Source organism: Chrysochloris asiatica, unplaced genomic scaffold, assembly GCF_000296735.1.
Source record: "Chrysochloris asiatica unplaced genomic scaffold, ChrAsi1.0 scaffold00154, whole genome shotgun sequence".
NCBI classification, from domain to species: Eukaryota; Metazoa; Chordata; class Mammalia; order Afrosoricida; family Chrysochloridae; genus Chrysochloris; species Chrysochloris asiatica.
In genome coordinates, this window is record NW_006408672.1 from 1,249,361 (window position 1) to 1,270,187 (window position 20,827).

A 20,827-nucleotide genomic window follows, 5' to 3' on the forward strand; every position below is an offset into this window, starting at 1 on the left:
AGATTTTGTCCAGAGTTTATTATCAACAAAAGGAAACGTGCAACGAAAGCTTCTCTGGAAGCTGGACGTCTTCGACTGGATTGATTTCACCTGCAGTGGTATCACGTGGCCTTTCATCAGCTGTGAGATGGATTTAGCGGTCTTAGGGCAGTACCCATCTCAGCACCTTTGCAGAATGCTGTGAAGGCTTCCCTCTTTGTCTATTCTAGCAGCCCCTTGTCATTGTTCTCAATGGCAAATACTTTGAAAGAAGCATGTCTCCAAGGAAATGAGGAAGGAGGCATGAAACACTTGATATAAAGGAAACATAACCTACAGAGACACAAATCGGTTAGAACATCTCCCAATTTGCGTTACTGAAAACATCGAAGTCTTCCAGGGACAAAACCCTGAATCCTGACTACACATTTGCAGAACCACAATGGTCCCAGAGCAAGGGGACAATCATTCCTAAATCCAAATGCAAAGCCATTCCTCTTAGAAGACAGGCTTTGAAGTAGCAGTTTTTCTCATCTTTCCTCATCAAGGATTCAAAAGTTTTAGGGTACAATCTCTCCCAGTGTCTCTTGATTCCCAGTTTGGAAATGTCAGGAAATTCTGCTGTACAGACGATATGGTCCATCTCCCCAACCACAGCAGCAATCTCAGAGGACAACATAAAAGTGTCAGCCTCTTAGACAGGCTATATATCTCAGCAGCAATTGTGTCGTTGATGCTGTTTTAACTTCTACTTACCTAGTTGAGGACAACACACATAGAAAATTACAGAAATTGTTCAGTGTGTACTTGTTAATTAGCTACATTGATTTATGTGACTTTTTTCCAACTCTGAATTCCAACCCAGGAAATAAAAAGCTTATTGGATTCTATTCAATCCTCCATTAGCATGGTTCATCCCATAGCTCCGCTTGTAGTAGGTAGGCATAGGTACAGGTCACAGGGATGTCACTACCTGATGGTGACATCTTTCCAAAGGCACCTGCTCTGGCAGTCCACTCTACCACAGGTACATGCATAAATGGCTCGAGAAAAAGCAACTGTTTAGCATCTCTGGAAATAAGTGTGAATCATAGGCTCAGTTCAGTTCCTAAATCATCAACCAGATAACACCATCTCAGGTTCAGCAGGGCCTGTGGCCTCTCTACCTCTTCCAATGGGTGGCACTGGGGATACCTTCCTGCCATTCTCAGCCATCAGCCATTTAGAGAGAACACCCAACATCTTGTGTGGTAAATCACCTGGACTGAACTCATTTCATGATATGGTGAATGCAAACAGTGATGGAGGCTTTTGAATTGAGGCAAGAGGAGAGAAGGAAAGGGAAAGCAAAGAAAGGTATATGTTATGAGTTAAACAGTGACCCCAAAAAGATATGCCAAAGAGAACAAACAAGATGGCGGATCAGGTGGAAGTGCAGTGAGGAGCTCCGTCAGCAACAACACAGAATACCAGACCAAGCAGGCTCAGAGGATGGTGCCAGAACTCTGAACCACATATAAAGGAATATTTAGAAGGTTGGAAGGCTTACAACTAGGGGAATTGGTAGCAAAAGCAAGAAATCCATTGCATTCTAATTCAAGACACTCAGCTGCTCCTGGAGCCACCATATTGGGCAAGACCAAGCGGGGGAAGTATCAAGCAGCCACAGATGCCTGACAGAACCACAGAGATAAAGGTGTGAACATGCTTTTTTTTTTTTTTTTTGTATCTGTTCATTAGTCTCTTGCTGTCTGTACACCGCCATTCTGGGGATTAGAGGGGGGTGCCTGAGCAAGTTGACACACCACCCCCACCCCCGGAGGGTTCTACTATGCATGCGCACAGATCTCCTCTAAATTTAAAGTGACAGTTTCCACTTAAAACCAAATTGCAGTGCAAAATGGCCACAACCTGAACTATTTATCACTAGGGAAAAGTCCTGAACAGGGATTGTGGAGTGAGACAGACAGATTAAAAAGGAAATAGGACAAAAATTAAATCTTGAGTCATGTCCCAAAGACCAACAGTGGCATCTTGAAATGTCTCAGGAAGAAGAGTGATAAGGAATTCCCATCTCCTGATCACATCTACCTGGAGGCAATCAGAAAGCATAAAAAGTACCAAAACACGCACCCATCTAAGTATTAAGGTCACAGAAAATTCTTGAATATGTCCAAAAAAACAGACGACCATATCAGCACATGTCCAGGAATGAGATTAAGTGACTGAGGTAAATGAGACCTACACTCCATACTGGAAGATGGGCAGGCTTTGGAAATGCCTGAGAAGGAATTCAGAAAAATTATTATAAAGTGTATCAAAACACTTTACAATGGAGTTGAGGAAAATAAGGAAGAAGTCAGGAAAGCACTACAGGAACAATCAAATAAGATAGATACAACATTAGAAACAATTCAAAACCTACAGAAAGAGGTCCAAATGATTAATAATAGACTATCAGAAATGGATGATACACTGAAAGGGCAAAGGAGTAGAATTGACGAGATAGAAGTCAGAACTAGTGAGCTATAAGATAAATCAACACTACTATGATAGAAGAGCAAGCAAAAAATGATTAAAAAATCTGAAGGAGGCCTAAGATTCATGTTGGACAACATGAAGAAGAATAACTTAAGAATCGTTGGCATTCCAGAACAGGAAGAATCACACAAGTCCACAGAGGAGATATTTGAAGAGTTTCTGGAAGAAAATTTCCCTAACATCCTAAAAAGTGAAAAGATAAGCATTGAAGAAGCTCAGCAAACCCTAGGAAGGATAGACCCTAAAAGACAATCACTAAGACATAATAATCAAACTATCCAAAATCAAAGATAAGGACAGAATTCTGAAGGTAGCTAGGGAAAAGAGAAGTGTAACTTACAAAGGCAAGCAAATCACATTAAGCTCGGATTTCTCAACAGAAATCATGTAGGCAAGAAGGCAATGGGGAGACATATATAAAACTCTGAAAGAAAAAAATTGCCACCCAAGAATCCTCTACCCAGCAAAGCTGTCAATCAAATACCATGTTGTAATCAAAACATTCTAGGATAAACAGAAGCTAAGGGATTTTGCCAAAGCCAACCCTGCTTTGAAAAACATCCTAAAGGGAGTTCTGTGGACAGAGAACAAAACAACAGAACAACAACCAGAGATTGACGTATGTTGCAGCATCACCCGGGAGTCATTCAACAAATGGAAGAGTCGAGAACAGAATAAAACTCTAAGAACAAATTCAGAGGATATGGGAGGTCAGTCTATGATCAAAACAATTACGATGTGAAAGAAGGTAAACACAGAGGAACAGAGATCTAGGTGGTGAGAAGATCAGGTAGATCACAGTATAAAATAGACTGTCTTAAATGGAGGGAAAAGTTAATGGAATATAAAGTAACTACAACGGTGAAGTTGGGGTGGGAGGTTTCGGGGGAGGTTGAGGGAGGTGATGATAGAGGGTAAGGGCAAACACATCATGTTTTGGGTGTAGGTAAGGGCAATACAAGAATTGGAAGGAGGTGGAAGAACAAGGTATATAGGGGAACACTGAGATGCGTTTGCATGGGCTAAGTGGGACAGAGGTAAATAGTGATGCATGTTTAACCTTGGAACAACAGGGCTCTATGATACAGGGATCTAGGCATAGTTTAAAGAGGGGAGATAATACTAAGATGCTTAACTGTCTTATGAATATTGTTTTCCCTTGTCTACTATTATAAAATAGACACTTGAGTGGAATAGAAAGGAATGTTGGGAAACATGATTACAGAAAACTTGTAAGCCCGTCTTTAGCCTGTAACTGATTGGAATACCTAAAAGGAGTTCTAGAACTTGCCCAGTGAAACAGGCCTCTTGTAGAGCCTTTGCAGAGTATAGGACCTTACGTGGAATCCTGAGTCCCATCCAGAACCTTCTGAGGTGGGACATTCCTACTATAAAGGACAAGCAGATCAGCCTGGAACAGCTAGAGCATCAGAAGATGCATCTTCAAAGAAGGGTCATCAGGAAAAACCCAAAACAAAAGTGTCAGTATGACAGGCAACTGCAAGAAGAAGCAAGCTGTTCACCAGGAAGTCATCAATGCAAACAATCAAGTTCCTTCAGAACAAACCCCCCTCTAAGACTGAAACTCAAAGGGAACACATGAGCAGCCATGTTAGCTTGATGGCAAGCACGTTGGTCTAATGGTGAGTGGAAGTGGGGAAAAGGCATCAATGAAGAAATGGGCTGAATTCAACCATGCCCCATTGACTCCTGTTGACCTGGAAATGAGAGAGAGAAGAAGGGTTGGTTGGTCCAAAATTTGGTGAGACCTGGGGACACCTGAGCCCATGGACAAGGACATAGCCACAGAGGGCTAGAGCTGACAGTGAAGCATCCAGCTGATATGAAGTGAGGGGAGAGGCACAAGAACACCCAAACTTGCAGATTGCACCCATTTGACCTAGCCTCGATGACTTGATAATCAGAACTCGACTAGAGGAAGATTAAAAAATACATAGGTTTTTTTTTTTTTTTTTTTATAAAGGAAACAAGGGTCAATTGCTACAACTTGATGAACCTGACCTATACTCATAGAGGTAGTAACTCTAAATACCAACAGAGAGGGAAGGAGTCTTCACATCAAGTATCAATGCTATCCTCACTGTACACAGGGTAGCTAGGGATGGGCAACTTAGACATTGGCTACCTAAAATGAGGGGGTGATAGAGCCACAAAGTGACTGGCTTACAAAGTTTCAAGAGGGGGTTAAAAAGTGTGGGGGAAGTAAGAGCCCCCACTGAATAGTTGTCATCTTCTCTAGATGGGTTTGATTAAAAGAGATGGGGATAAGATACCTATGATTCAATAATGAGTAATTGTTATCATGACTAAGTGTGACTGTCACAATTGTAAAGGTGGAAGTCTTGTAACAAAAATGGGGAAGCAGTTAATCTTACAATCCAGAAACAAAAGACCCGAGAACCATCAAGGGAGAAGAGCACATGCGGAATTCAGGACCTTCTCCAGAGAAGCAATGACATCCAGAGATGGAGGCAGAGATGTGGACATGGAGAGAGGGAGTGGCTGAGGACTCTAGATTCATGGGAAGAGAAGGATGAAGAGCTGGTGGCCAGGAGGCAGACTTGCAGAATGTGCCCTTTGGTGGTGTAAATTATTATATATGCCTCCATGTTGTTGTTGTGTTTTGTTTTTTTTTTAAAGAGAACTAAAGTGAAGAGAGAGAAATACTGTTAACTGATGGTATATGGAGGGGAATGTAATCATTGTGATGAAACAAGTTGTATGTTGAATGTAAAATTGATGATCTGCCCTGTAAACTTACACTCAATCCACAATAAAAACTTAAAGACAAAAAAAAAAAAAAAAGATATGCCCAAGTTCTAATGTGAGCTTGCTTGGAAATTGGGTCTTTAAAGATGTTATGAATGTGAGCTTGAATGTGAGCTTGCTTGGAAATTGGGTCTTTAAAGATGTTATCAGTCAACATGAGGTCAGATTGGAGTAGGATAAGCCCTAATCCCACATGAGTGGTGACCTTGCAGGAAGATACACAAAGACAGAGAGACACAGAGAAGATGGCCATGTAAAGGTAAAGGCAGGGATTGGAGTGACGCTGCCACAAGCCAAGGAATGCTTGCAGTCGCCAGATGCTGGAAGAGACCAGGAAGTATTCTCCCTAAGAGTCTTCAGAAAGAGTATGGTAGTATCAGCACCTTGATTTGAAACTCCCAGCTTCTAGAACGGAGAGAGAATAAACTCTGTTGTTTTAAGTCACTCAGCATGTGGTCCTTTACTGTGGCAGCCCTAGAGTCCTGGTGTAGCACTGTAGGATAAGCACTAGGCTGATAAACACAAGGTCGATGGTTCAAACCCATAAACCACTCCTCAGAAACCATGAGTCAGGACCAACTTGACAGCACTTAACAACAACAAAGAAATTTAAACTGCATAAAATAACTTCTTTTATTCTGTTGGGGCAGTTAATAAAAGTACACTAAAAACTGTAAGAAAAGGCAACAGAAGAGCCCCGTCAGTGACATAAGCAAAGACTAGGAACATTCAGAAGAAAGTGTGAGACTGTGATGGTTGTTATTAGTTGCCATCAAGTCAGACTTGACCATATCTTTTCCGGTGAGTCCATGGATGCAGACTAGAACTGTGCTCCATAGGAATTTCAACGCTGTGAACTTTCAGATCACCAGACATTCTTTCAATGTGCCTCTGAGGTGTTTTGAACCACCAACTTTTCAGTTAGTAGTCTGGCACTTAACCATTTGCCTGAGATTACAGTTTTTACTGTTGTTGTTAGGTACTGTCGAGTCAATTCTAACTCAAAGCCACCCTATGCACAACATAGCAAGTCAAGGCTTGAATTTTCTCTTCATTCTTTCAGCTTGAGAAATGCTGAGTATGTTCTTTCCTTTTGGTATTCTAACTCCAGGCCTTTGCACTTTTCATCATAATGCTTGACTTTGTCTTCTCGAGCTGACTGTTGAAATATTCTATTTAGTTCATCTACCTCCTCATTTCTTCCATTCACTTTAGATTCTTTCTCTATGCTCAAGAGCAAGTTTCAGAGTCTCATCTGACATCTTTTCTTTCTTTCCTGTCTTTTTAATGACCTTTTGCTTTCTTCCTGTATGGTGTTTTGATGCCATCCCACAACTCTTCAGGTCTTCTGTCATTAGTGTCTAATGCACCAAATCTGTTCTTGAGATGGTCTCTAAATTCAGGTGGGATATGTTGAAGGTCTTATGAGAACTCTGTACCTGGACCAAGAAACAGTTATTAGAACAGAGCATGGGAACACTGAATGTTTTAAAATTGGGAAAGGTGTGCGACAAGGTTGTGTTCTTTCATCATACTTATTCAACCTGTGTGCTGAGCAAATAATACGAGAAGCTGGATTCTGTGAAGAAAAATGTGGCATCAGGATTGGAGGAAGACTCATCAACAACCTGTGATATGCAGATGATAAAACCTTGCTTGCTGAAAGTGAAGAGGACTTGAAACATTTACTGATGAAGATCAAAGAGCACAGCCTTCGGTATGGATTACATCTCAATGTCAAGAAAACAAAAATCCTCACCACTGGACCAATAAACAACATTCTTATCAATGGAGAAAAGATTGAAGTTGTCAAGAACTTCATTCTTCTTGGATCAACTATCAACACTCATGGAAGCAGCAGTCAAGAGATCAGACGATGTATTGCATTAGGCAAATCTGCTGCACAGGAACTTTTTAAAGTGTTGAAGAGCAAAGATGTCAGCTTGAGGACTAAGGTGTGCCTGACCCAAGCCACAGTATTTTCAATAACCTCATATGCATGTGAAAACTGGACAGTGAATAAGGAATATCATAGAAGAATTGATGCCTTTGAATTGTGGTGTTGGAGGAGAATACTAAAAGTGCCATGGGCTGTCAAAAGAACCAATAGATCTGTTTTGGAAGAAGTGCAGCCAGAGTGCTCCTTTGAGGCCAAGATGGCTAAACTTCATCTCTCATACTTTGGACATATTGTCAGGAGGGAACAGTCGCTGGAGAAGGATATTATGCTTGGTAAGATGGAGGGTCAGAGAAAAAGAGGAAGACCCCCAACGAGATGGATTGGCCAGGTGGCAGCATTGATGGACTCAAGTGTGGCAGCGGTAGTGAGATTGGCCCAGGATCAGACATTGTTTTGTTCTGCTGTGCATGGAGTTGCTATGAGTCAGTTCCGACTCGATGGCACCTGACAACAACAACATGTTGAAGGTCATATTTTGGTTCTCATGGACTTGTTTTCATTTTCTTTAGCTTCAGTCTGAACTTGTTTATGAGACTATTCCACAGTCTATCCCTGGCCTTATTTTGACTGATGATATTGAGCTGTTTCACTATCTCATTCCACGTTGTTGTTGTTATATACCGTTGAGTCAGTTCTGACTCATAGCAACCCTATATACAACAGAACAAAACACTACTTAGTCCTGTATCATCCTCACAATTGCTGCTACACTTGAGCCCATTGCTGCTGCCACTGTGCCAATTGGGGGTCTGTTTAACTGACCCTCCATTTTAGCAAGCATAACGTTCTTCTCCAAGGACTGGTCCCTCCTGATAATATGTCTGAAGTATGAGGATGACGTTTGACCGTCTTGGTTTCTAAGGAGCATTCTGATTGTACTTTTTCCAACACAGATTTATTTGCTCTTCTGACAGTCCATGATAGTCCATGATACCTTTAATATTCTTCTCCAACACCATAACTCAAATGCATCAATCCTTCTATAGTCTTCCTTATTCATTGTCCAACTTTCACATGCATATAAGGCTATCAAAAATACCATGTCCTGGGTCAGGTGCATTTTAGTCATCAAACTGACATCTTTTGCAACAGATTTGCCTAATACAATATATCGTTTGATTTGCTGCTTCCATGAGTGTTGATGATTGATCCGAGCAAAATGAAGTCTTTGACAACTTCAGTCTTTTCTCCATTTATATGGATGTTGTTTACTGGTCCAGTGGTGAGGATTTTTGTTTCCTTTACATTGAGATGTAAGCCATACTGAAGACTATGGTCTTTGACATTCATTAGTAAGTATTTTAAGTCCTCTTCACTTTCAACAAGCAGGGTTGTATCATCTGCACGTCTCAGGTTATTAATGAGTCTTCTTCCAATCCTGATGCCACATTCTTCTTCATATAATCCAGTTTCCTAGATTATTTGCTCAGCATAAAGATTGAATAATGTTTGGTGGAAGAATATAACAGATATAGTCAATTTTATTCCTGTGTATTCCATCTGGTGGAGTCCTGGTGTGACACTGTGGGCTAATGCGTCAGACTGCAAAGTCCATTGAACTGCAAGGTCACTGGTTCAAGTTCACCAGCTGCTCCTTGGAAACCATACACAGGGTTGCTATGGGTCGGAATCGACTCAATGGCACTTAAAAACAACAACAACATTCCATCTGGTGAGGTCCACATTTACAGTCATCATTTATGTTGTTTAAAAAGGTATTTGCAATGAATAAGTCATTGGTCTTGCAAGATTCTATTATGCAATCTCCAGTATCATTTCTATAACCAAGGCCATATTTTCCAAATACTGATCCTTCCTCTTTGTTTCCAAACTTCACATTCCAATCACCAGTAATTGTCAATACATTCTGGCTACATGTTTGATCAATTTCAGACTGAAGAAGTTGGTAGTATTCTTGAATTTCATCCTCACTGGTGTTAGTGGTTGGTGCATAAATGTGAATAATAGTGGTATTAACTGGGCTTCCTTATAGGTGCATGGATATTATCCTACACACACAGCACTGTACTTCAAGACAGATCGTGAAAATGTTGATATATATAATGAATCCTACATCATTTCTCTTGAATTTGTTTTTCTGGGCATAGTAAACCATATGATTGTCAGATTCAAAATAGCCAGTACCTGTTCATTTCAGCTCACTAATGCCTAGGATATCAATGTTTATATGTTCCATTTCATTTTTTATAACTTTCAATTTTCCTACATCCATATTTTATACATTCTATGTTCTCATTATTAATAATGTTTATAGTTGGTTCTCCACATTTTGAGTTGTGCCCTATCAGCAAATGAAGGCTTTATTCCATTTGCATCATCACAGTCAACTCTACTTTGAGGAGGCAGCTCTTCCCCAGTCGCATTTTGAGTGTCTTTTAACCTGAGGGACTCATCTTCCAATACTATACCTGATAATATTCTGGTGCTATGCCTAATGTTTTCATCTTTTTGGCACTATTCATAAGGTTTGCAGTGGCTAAAGATTCTGCAGTAGTCTGCCTTTCCTTCTTCCTAGTTTGTCTTTGTCTGGAAGCTCTGCTGAAACCTGTCTACCATGTTGACCCTGATGGTATTCAACATACCAGTGACATAGCTTCCAGTTTTACAGAAACACACTAGCCAGCATGGTACAACACACTGGCAGATGAGTGGTGGGAGACCCCAGTTGACCAAGGTAACATGGGATGTTTCTCACTGTACCCACAATGGCACTTACCATGTCTACTATTCTAACCCAGATGTACCTGTGGGCTTGACCTTCATTCCAGATCACAGCAACCAGGCAAGAAATTGGATGCCGACTGTCCACAGCCCAGTTCAATTTGAGCTTCAGCTTCATGTTCCCGCTGGAATGTCTGTGCTGGTTTATCCCCACTGTTTGGTCTCTCATGGACTGGAAAGTACTAGAAAACACTATTTGGAGACAATTTTCAAGAAATCAAGTGACACGTGGAACCTCGGCAACCTAAGACAGAGCCATTGCCATGCTGCAATGAGTTTCGATGACAGGTAAGATGGAGGAATTTGCACTGACCGCCTAAGACAGGCAGCATCTCTTAAACAAATAATAAATAAGGGGGAATCTGATGCAGACCGTGCAGACCCTGTAAGGAGTTCAAGTCCCTGTGGGGCCAAGCATTGCAGACCATCCAAACCATAGGCTCTGAGGATCAGACTTTAGCCACCTAGCAGACATAGCAAACTGTCCCTCATCTGATTATTCAGTTATGCTTGTTAGTAATCGCATACATGAGCCCTGGATATCCACAGATAAATGTAAAAACCTTCCCTAAAAGCCGAGACTGTAAATTCCAAAAAGGCAAAGTCCCCCCCCCCCCCCCTCTCCCAAAAAGCTAAAGAGGATAGAGAGAAACACTGTTAACTGATGATGTATGGAGGGGGTTATAATCAATGTAATGAAACAAGCTATATGAATGGTTGAATGTGAAACTGATGATGTGCCCTGTAAACTTTCACTCAATCCACAATAAAAACCTTAAAAAAAGAAAGAAAGAAATCAAGTGACATATTGCATTGGACAAATCTGCTGCAAAAGCCCTCTTTAAATTTTTCAAAAGCAAAGATATCACTTTAATGACTGAGGTACACCTTTCCCCAGCCATAGGCTTTTCAGTCTCCTCACAATGCATGCAAAAGCTAAACTGAAGAGGGATGGATACATTTAAACTGTGGTGTTAGCAAAGAATACCAAGCCTACTGTGTACTCCCAGAAGAACGAACAAAATCAACCTTAGAAAACAATACAGGAATGCTTCTTAGAAGTGAGGATGGTGAGACTTTATCTCTTTTACTTTTGACATGACATCAGGAAAGGCCATTCCCTAGAGAAAGTCTTCATATTTGGGTAAGTGGAGGAAGGCTAAGGAAAATTCAGGAACCCCTCAGTGAAATGGATTGATAACAATAGTCACAGCGATGAACTCAAGCACACCTAGGATCACGAGGATGGTGCAGGACCAGGTTTCATTCTTTTGTACATGAGTCACCATGAGTCCCAGCCAACTTGATGGTAACTAACAACAAAGGGGCCATTTGGTCTTTACTGCATCACTAAGCATCGTGCCACATTCAAAGGAAACATGACCACTGCTCCTTCAACTTGGGTGACCACAGATCCAGAACCTTCTTCAAAGATTTAAACAACACAAACAGGCCCTGACCATTTATACATATATATGATTCTACGTTCTGTGTTGGCCAAGGAAAACCCACAAGTTGGAAGTATGAAAAAAAGCTTCTCCACTTTTACTCATGCAATGTCAGGGGAACCCGGCAGGGAAGTCTCTTTTCTTGGCTTTTTCAGGCAACCTCAGAAAACTAGAAAATGTAGCTGAAATAATTCTCCCTTTCAAAAGCATTCACACGGAGAGCCCAGTCTGAAGTTGGCTGCTGCAATAATTAGTCAAACCACGTGAGTGCTTCCCCTCCCCAAGCCACCCTCACCTCCGCCAGTTTGCATGCTAATTTGCCAAAATGCTGGAGTTGTATTTGCATGTTTTTCCATCTAATTTAGCCTGATAGCAATTTAGAGCAGGTGCAACTCCAGCAGGCACCTCGAGCAATCAGCCAGGTCCGCAGCGGGTTGCACAGGAATTCATTACAGGTCTCTTCAGTCTGGAGCTGGCACTCGGCATACTGCAAGCCCATTCCACATACTCACAATGAGGAAAGAGGAAAAAAAAAACTCCTTTCATCACCTCCAGTTAGCAGGCTCTGAGCACTAGGGACCCCTAGGAAACAATGAGTGAACTGAGGGACACCCTTTGTCCTCCATGAGCTCAGGCTGGAGCCCCTGTGCCACTGTTAGCCACTAGGTCATACTATACATGCACTAAGCCTGTCCCAGAACCCTGGGGCCAGGACCCAGTCACGTAACTCCCAGGGGATGCCTGATGTTGTACCAGAACAGCCACTGGGTAGGGGTCTTGATATAACTGCCCCACCCCCCAGCCCGTGCCCACCAGGGGCCCAGAAAGACCCCAGTGTCAGTACATAAGCGCTGAGGAAAATCGAGGTGAGCTTCAATGTCAGCATATAGCTAGCTAGAAGCCTGACAATAGCTCGAAGCCTGGCAGGCTGATATGACTAAATTATGTGCCCCAGAAGATACACTGAAGTCCTAACCCCTCCATCTGCGAATGTGAGCTGGTTTGGAAATAGGGTCTTGAGAATGTTATCAGTTAACGGGAGATCACACTGCAGATGTTGCTACATGTTGTCCAGTGCCTCACAGCAACTACATGTGACAAAGCAGAACTGTCCCATAGAGTTCCTAGGCTGTCTTCTTTAGGGGAGCCGGTCACCAGGAGTTTCCTCTGCAGAGCCACTGGGTGGGTTTGAACTGTCTACTTTCCCATTGGCAACCCAACACTCAACATCTAAACCGCCAGAGCTCCTCCATGCTTGAGTTGTTGTTATGTGCCTGGAGTTGGTTCCGACTCATAGTGTATAGGGTTTCTGAGGCTGTAAATCTTTATGGGAGCAGAAAGCCTCATCTTTCTCCCACGGAACATCTGGTAGTTTCGAACTGCTGACCCTGAGGTTCACAGGCCGATTCGTAACCACTACACTATCAGAGCTACTTAGTAGTTGTTGTTGTTGTTAAGTGTCGTTGAGTCGGGTCCGACCCATAGCGACCCTGTACAGGGTTTCCGAGGGTGTAAATCTTTACGTGAGTAGAAAGCCTTATCTTTCTCCCGAGGAGCGGCTGGTAGTTTCGAACCGCTGACCTTAAGGTTCGCAGCCCGATTTGTAACCACTACACTACCAGAGCTCCAGAGCTCCTTAGTAGGGAGGCCCTAATCCAATCCAAGTGGTGTCCTTCTGGTAAAGGAAGAGAAGAGGCCAAGAGACAGGAAGGGAAGATGGCAGAGACTGGAGTGATGTGTCCACAGGCATCCTCACTGCCCACCTGTAGTCCACACACCCAATCGCATATACACAAAGTCAAACTCATATTTTCACACTAACACTCTCACATACCAGGGCCTTCAAAAAGTTCATGGAGAAATGGAATTAAAAGAGAATGGAATTTTTCCATGAACATTTTGAAGCTCCCTTATACACAATCACACACTCTTCTCCCCATCACCCACCTGCTTTCTTTCTCACACTCACACGTCTGCTCTCTCTCATACACACACCCACTTTCACACACTCGCACACCCACTCTCCCACACACCCACTATCACTCATACACCCACTCACACACAGCCACTCTCTCACACACACAACTCTCACTCACACACTCATACACACTCACACACACTCACAACTCACACACCTGCTCTCTCACACACACCTACTCGCTCTCACACTCACACACCTGCTCACACACTCACACTCTCACACACACACCCGCTCTCTCTCACACTCACACGTACTCTCACATTCACACACACTCTCACACTCACACCCACTCTCACATGCACTCTCTCACACACACATATACCTGCTCGCTCTCTCTCTCTCTCTCTCACACACACACACACACACACACACACACACGTGGTGGGGGGGGGGTGCTTTCGTCAACACAAGGAGCACTCTGATCCAATACCAAGTGGGAGGCTTTAGCATAAGAACACAGCCAAAAAAGCTGCTATGGGCGCTGTTTCTGGAGTTCCCAAGACATAAGCTACACACAGTTGGTAAGAGAACCCACCTCGGGACCAATGTTCCTTCCCACTTCTGCCAAGTATGACTAAATGTGCCTCTCTCCTCAACACCTCCCAGCCATGTTTCCTGTGCATAAAGACAGGTCATGGTGGAGAAACCCCTGCAAGCTGTGACAAGTGACAAGTCAGCAGTGACAATTCAGTGGAGGAGGGAGAATACTCCAGGAGCCAGGACCAGGCCTGCCAGGCTCCCCTGGGCAGATAACAAGTGAGTCACCAGCTGATATGAAGGGGAGACGCACAAGAACGCCCAAACTTGCAAATACTACCCATTTGACCTGGCTTCCACAGCTTCATGATAAGAACTCAAACAGTGGAAGATAAAGAAATTTGATAAAGGAAACAAGTGTAAATTACTACAGTTTGATGAACTTGACCTATACTTATGGATGTAGTAGCTCAAAATACCAACTAAAAGGGAAGGAGTCTTCACATCAAGAATCAAACTCTCTGTACACAGGGTTGATAGAGACAGATAACTTAGACATTGGCTACCTAAAATGGGGGTGGGGAGGGCTATAGAGGCACAAAGTGGCTGGCTTACAAGTTTTAGAGGGAGTTTAATTTCAGAATTTGCGAGGGGAGGTAGAATCCCCACTGAATAGTTTTCATTTGTCTAGAAGGTTCTGGTGAAAGGCAATGGGAATGAGATTCTTATGATTCAACAGTGAGTAACTGTCATCATGATGAATTGTGATTGTCACAGCTGTAAAGGTAGAAGTTTTGTAACATAAAGGGGGAAGTAGTTAATCTTATATTGTAGGACCATCAAGTGAGAAGAGCATAAGCAGAATGTGGGACCCTATCCAGAGAAGCAGCAACACCAGAGATGGAGGCAGAGATGAAGACATGGAGAGAGAACAGCTGAGGACTCTAGACTCTATGGAAAGAGAAAGGTTGTGTGATGGCAGCCAGGAGGCAGACTTGCAGAATGTGCCCTTTGGTTGTTTAAATGATTATGTATTCCTGAGTGGTTTTTTGTACATAAAAAACAAACAAACAAACAAAAAACCAGAAGGAATAGAAGCAAATACTGTTGAATAATGATGCATGGAGGGAATTGTAATCATTGCAATGAAACAAAATATGATAGGATGAGTGCAAAACCAATATTCTCCCATGTAAATGATCACTCACCTCACAATAAAAACTTTAATAAAAATTTTTTTGAAAAAACTGAGTCACAGTAAAGGAAATCCTGGGAAGGTGGCCCAGTGAGCAGATCTAGGGTCCCACCTCTCCGCCCACCCCCACACACAGACGCCTTCCCTTAACTGATCATTTCCCTGCTTCCACCCTAACTGATCACTGTTCAACCCAGAACCCATCTGGTCTCCCAACAATGCTAGGACTAGGTCCTTTGATTCCCATTCCTCAAATGAAGAAACAGGCACCTAGAAGCTTACCAGCTGGGTCATGTATGGACTCCAGAGTGGAGTTTCCAAGTAAAGCCATTTTTTAAGTAGGGGGCTATCATGTCGGCATCACAAGGACATTCAAGGGCACATGCCTGAGTCACAACAAGGATGGGGTAGGTCATGACCCTGGAGGGGGCAAGGACTGTCTCTGGCCAGGTGGTGACACTGTGTCCAAGAGCAGAGACAGATGCAGGGAAATCTACCCTCCTGGAAGAGCCCAAGGTGGGGGGTTAGGAAATCAGAGGGAGAAGGTGAAAGCCAGAGCAGAGGGTGGCTGCACCCCCAAACCGAGACGGGGCTTACGGGGGCGGGAGTAAGGGGGAGGGGCCAGGGAAGCTGGGGTGCGGTGCCACGAGGGTAAACCCCCCGCTGAGCGTGGCTGTCTGCCTCATACCTCACCTTCCACACAACCCCCTCTCAGGAAAAACAGAGGAGGGGTGGTTAGTAAGAAGCCCGAGATCACAGCTAACTGGGCAAGGTAGATGTCGCGCGAGATAGAAGGTAGTGATGTCTTTGGGGGACCCGGATCAGCCTTCGTGGGAGCTAGGAGCGCCCCAGTGACCAAAGCCACAGCTTTGGTCCGTCCCGCCGCACTAAGGTAGAATGTGATCCCTGACCCTCTCTGTGCCTGTGTTCCCAAGGTTGTAAAGGGGACAGCCTTGAGCTACCCAGAGACATCAGACCCACAGCCAGAGAGTCAGTTTCGACTCCTGGCAACACTATGGAGCGGAGCAGAAGTGCCCGGTGGGGTTTCTTAGACTGTAAATCTTCACAAACCACAGTCCACCCTTTTTACTCACTGCACCATCAGGTCTCCCTGAAAAATTGGCAAGTATTAATGACCATGTGTAGTCCTGGTGTGACACTGTAGGATAAGTACTGGACAGCAAGGTGGGTCTGAACCGCAAAGCCGGTAGTTCAAACTCACCAGCCACTCCTCCGAAACCCTATACAGGGTTGCTATGAGTCAAACTGACGGCACTTAACAGCAATGACCATCTAACATCACAGTTCCCAGCTCTCATGAGCCATTATTAGTACTACTCTTTCCCCTTCCTCTTCAATGCCTGTTCCAGTCCAGGATCCCAACCTGCCCTAGGCAAGAATTACTACAGGTGCCCATTTCAAGGATCTGGGTGCCCTAGGGCCCTCCTTGCTATCTGCCCTCTCAGGCTCTGTCCAGTAACCCACACACACCCACCAGCCTTTACCCTCATAGGCCTTTACCCCATCAGTGTCTACCCCTTCATTCCCACTGTTGTTTTGTGCCATTGGGTTGGTTCTGACTCATAGCAACCTTGTATCGGGTTTCCAAGGAGCAGCTTGTGAGTTAGAACTGACAACCTTGTGGTTCAAACTGACGTCACAGTCCAGTGCTTTATCCCACAGCACCACACCAGGACTCCCACTGGCCTCTACCATATCAAGTGGCCACGCGATTGCTTCACACCCACAAACTGCCTTTATCTGCGCTGGCCTGAACACACGTATGACCAAGCAACAGGAGGAATTGTAGAACCTGAAAAGTCTCTGGGCCCAAAGCTGGGATCTTATGCACTACTGGTAGAGCAGGGCCTGTGGACCTACACCACATAAAGTGGATTATCTTCAGTGGTTTTAGCAGGCAGAGGGTTCAAGTCCCCTGGCTACGCTACTTCTCCCCCTTCTTTTTGACCCCGTGGCCCTTCAGGTTCCTTATGCTGGATTGTTGTTGTTAAGTGCTGTTGAGGCAGTTCCTACTCATAGAGACCCTGTGTAGGGTTTCTGAGGAGCAGGTGGAGTTTGAACTGCCAACCTTGTGGTTTAAACTGACCTTTCAGTCCAATACTTATCCTACAGCACCACACCAGGCAATTGGAAAATCCAGCTCAAACATGAGAGGTCCCTAATATCCTTCAGCTGACCTCTCCAGTGCAGTTGACCCTGAGAAACACCCACCAGCAGAGCACACCCCCAATCTTCCATCTCCCAGATGTCCCTTCCTTTTGTCCTGACTTCCAAGTTCTCAAACCATCCTCCACCACTCAGACATGTCCCAGAAGACTCTTGTCCCAAAATTACCTTTCTCTTTTCTCTTCCCACCACCAAGAAAATGCCCTACTCCTTTAGACCAGCCTAACCAAGGAAGGTGTTACAAGGGGAGACAAGCAGGTACCTCCACTAATTCATATTCGAGTTAATGACTGATAGAATCTGACAGACCCTGCCAATTAACCTACATGCCTCTCCAACTGGTGTAGAATTGAAATGAGTGATAAACGCATGGTCCTCATCCGTAGGTGATTGTTATACTCCCGTGGATGTTTTTACAACATCCCCGCCGGGCTCACCCAGACTAAATCTAAAACTCAGAAGGATGAAGGCTGGGCATCAATATTTTTAGAAGCTTTCCAAGTATGTAATATTCAGCCAGGGTTGAGACCCACTGAGTTAAGGGAAATGTTTGTGCAATGGAGGAGAAGAGAGAGATTTGATGGGTATTTTCTTTTTTTCAATTACTAAGACTCAGTCTCTTACTCGATACCACCTTCATCATCACGGTCCACTCATTCATTCACTCCACAGTATTCCTGGAGTCACTTGGTGCCAAGCTCTGCTCTAGGCCCTGGGGGAGATAGGCAGTGAATGACAGGGACCTAAGTCCTGTCCTTGTGGGGCTTTCATTTTATTGGGAGGGAACTGGTGGGTAGATATGCCTCCAGAGGAGAGCCATCAGCAGCGACAGGAGTGCCACTGGGGTGTGGTCTTAGATTAGGTGGCCTAGGCCAGGCTGAAAGCAGAGGAAAGTAGGCTGTACAAAAGAACACTCAGTAGGTGCCTGAGGCATGAGTGTACAAAGGCCCAGTGTGATAATGGTCAGAGCTGTGGATGGGAGGAAGTTGGGGCAGATTACATTGGACATTTTAGATCCAAGAACAGGCTTCTTTCTCCTAGGAATCAAATGCAAACTCTTGGGTCTTCTAAGCACATCTGTTGGGTCTGTTGTTTCTGAGATCTGACTATGAGGTCGATAATAGGAGACACCCCATTACCTGCATGTTTGGGTACCTGTATGTCATTGTTGAGTGTGAACACAGCTTGTCAGATCGCTCCTGCCTCTGGGTGAGAAGAGATTGTGGGAAGGCAGGGTGATAGGATCTGCAAGGTCAGTGTCAGCATCCCGTTTTACAGATGCAAAAGCTGAGGTAACCAGCCCAGACCAGGTCCAAACTAGCACTTTACTCAGACTCCCCTGGCTCCGAAGGCCTTCACTGACTCTTATAACCCATCAGGCTTTCTCCATTGCTCTCACACACACACACACATATCCATGCAGTAAGTGCCCAGTCCCTGCCCACAGCCTGCCCCTTTCCTCCTATGAATGTCAACAGCATAGGCAATTCCAGCTACTAACTCCCCATGGTCACCTGGGTGGCAGAGGGGCACAGGTGAGAAGAGAATGGGCCCAAACAGAGCCCTGTGTGATACCTGCTAGCTAAGAGGTACTGCTTCCTTCCCCTCCACCCCTTACCCCACAGTGTACAGGGCTCAGCTGTGGGGGCCCCTTACATGAAGGGCACTGAGAGGAAGGGGAAGTCGAGTGCATGGGGCTGCCCAGGCAGGAAGAGGAGACACCACATCTGGTGACTGCCAGCCTCCCTGGTCACAAGAAACCACTCCTTCCAGTCATTTCCTTTTCAGCTTTCCTTCTAGGAACTGGCCAGAGAAAGGAAGCAAGGAGACAGGGAGGGGCTGGGCTGAAGCCCCCAGCAGCCCTGTGGCCCTTAGAGCCATCATCTCTGGCAGCTTTAGGGGCACCAGCATCTCCTCAATGCAATCAGGGGTGATCTCAGACCAGCCAATCCCACCAGGAGGGGCCACAGAGATCTCTCCGTGGCTGAGGTCCTCCAGCCACCCCCAGGTTCCAATATCAGACAAGGCCTGGAGCACGCCACAGCTCACAGCCATAGGAGCCCTAGGAGCCCTGAGGGGCTGAGAGGGTCCACAGCATCAGGGTCAACAGTGGGAATCACCTCAATAATGCAGGCACCTCTCAGATGCAGGACATGGGTTGTGGTCAGGAGTAGACTGAAGACACAAACAGGTTCAAGACAACTGTGCCACTGAGCAGCAGGGTGGCCAAGATTGCTCTTAGGGTCCCCCATCTTTCCTGTATTCATCAAGCAAGTTTGGTGAGGGACCCGGTGAGGACAGAGAGTCGGTTCCTTTGAACAGGATTTCCTGGATGGTACAAATGGTTACCACACAAGACTGCTAACTGAAAGGTTGGAGGTTCGAGTCCATCCAGAGGTACATCGGAAGAAAGACCTGGTAATCTGCTTCTGAATAATCAACCATCAAACACCCTCTAGAACACAGCTGTACACAGTACACATGGGGTTACCAGGCATCAGAATCAACTCAATGGCAACTCATGGTGGTGGGACCCAGAGAAAACTATATCAGCCAGGACCCCCAGCCCCTCCCACAAAGACTTGCCCACTATTACCTGCAGCCACAGTGGGCAGAGCTCTGCTGAAAGGGATTCCAGGCCCCAGACACAGGCAGGATGTGCAAGAGCCCAGCTCCATGGTGTCTGATTATAGGTCAGCCCATCATTCTTACCCAGGGGTGAATTACCCAGTATGCAAAATAGCACAGGATTGTTTGCTAATCCATAGTGAACAATCTCACATGGGTCTCACCACATCTACACATCAGAGCCTGCGCAGAGCAGCATGGCGCCTGGGAGTCTGCAGGATCAGACCCTGCCCGCCGTGATGGTGGGTACTTTCCTGATTGGGAAACACTGCTCCAGAAAGCAGAACTTTAATCAAGAACCATGAAGCAGATGCTTGGATTCAGAAGTGCAAAAAGCAAGTCCAGCACAGTGAGGATGAGGAAAAAGAGCAGATGTACAGCAAGCCCTAAGCAGTCACTCACACCACTCAGCAGGTGTGATGTCACTCAGCAGGGCCACTGCTCACCTGGACTCCATGAAACCATCCAGAGACTCTGCACTAGGACTGGTTCACACAGCCAGGCCCCCTCTCGCATGCTGCTTCCCTCATCCAGGCTTAACCTGTAGGGCCCTACCGTCCCTGCACTTGTTGGCTACATCCTGCAGCTCCTCATAGGCCATCCAGAAATGAAGCCGCTTTCCCCAAGGTATGGCACCAGTCACATAAGAATAGTACAAGGCAGGTTAGGATTTCTCACTGTTCTACCTCCTAGGACTGCTGCTGCTGTGCAAATGACCTGAGTGACTATAACAACAATTTATCAGCCCAAAGTTCTGAAACCTGAAAGTTTGAGATCAGGGTGTGGGTTGTGTTAATCCTCTCTGAGAACTCAGAGAGAACGGGTTCCTCTTCCCCACTGCTAGAAGCCCCAGGCATTCCTTGCCTTGTGGATGCATCATCATATAGGGTCCTTTTTCT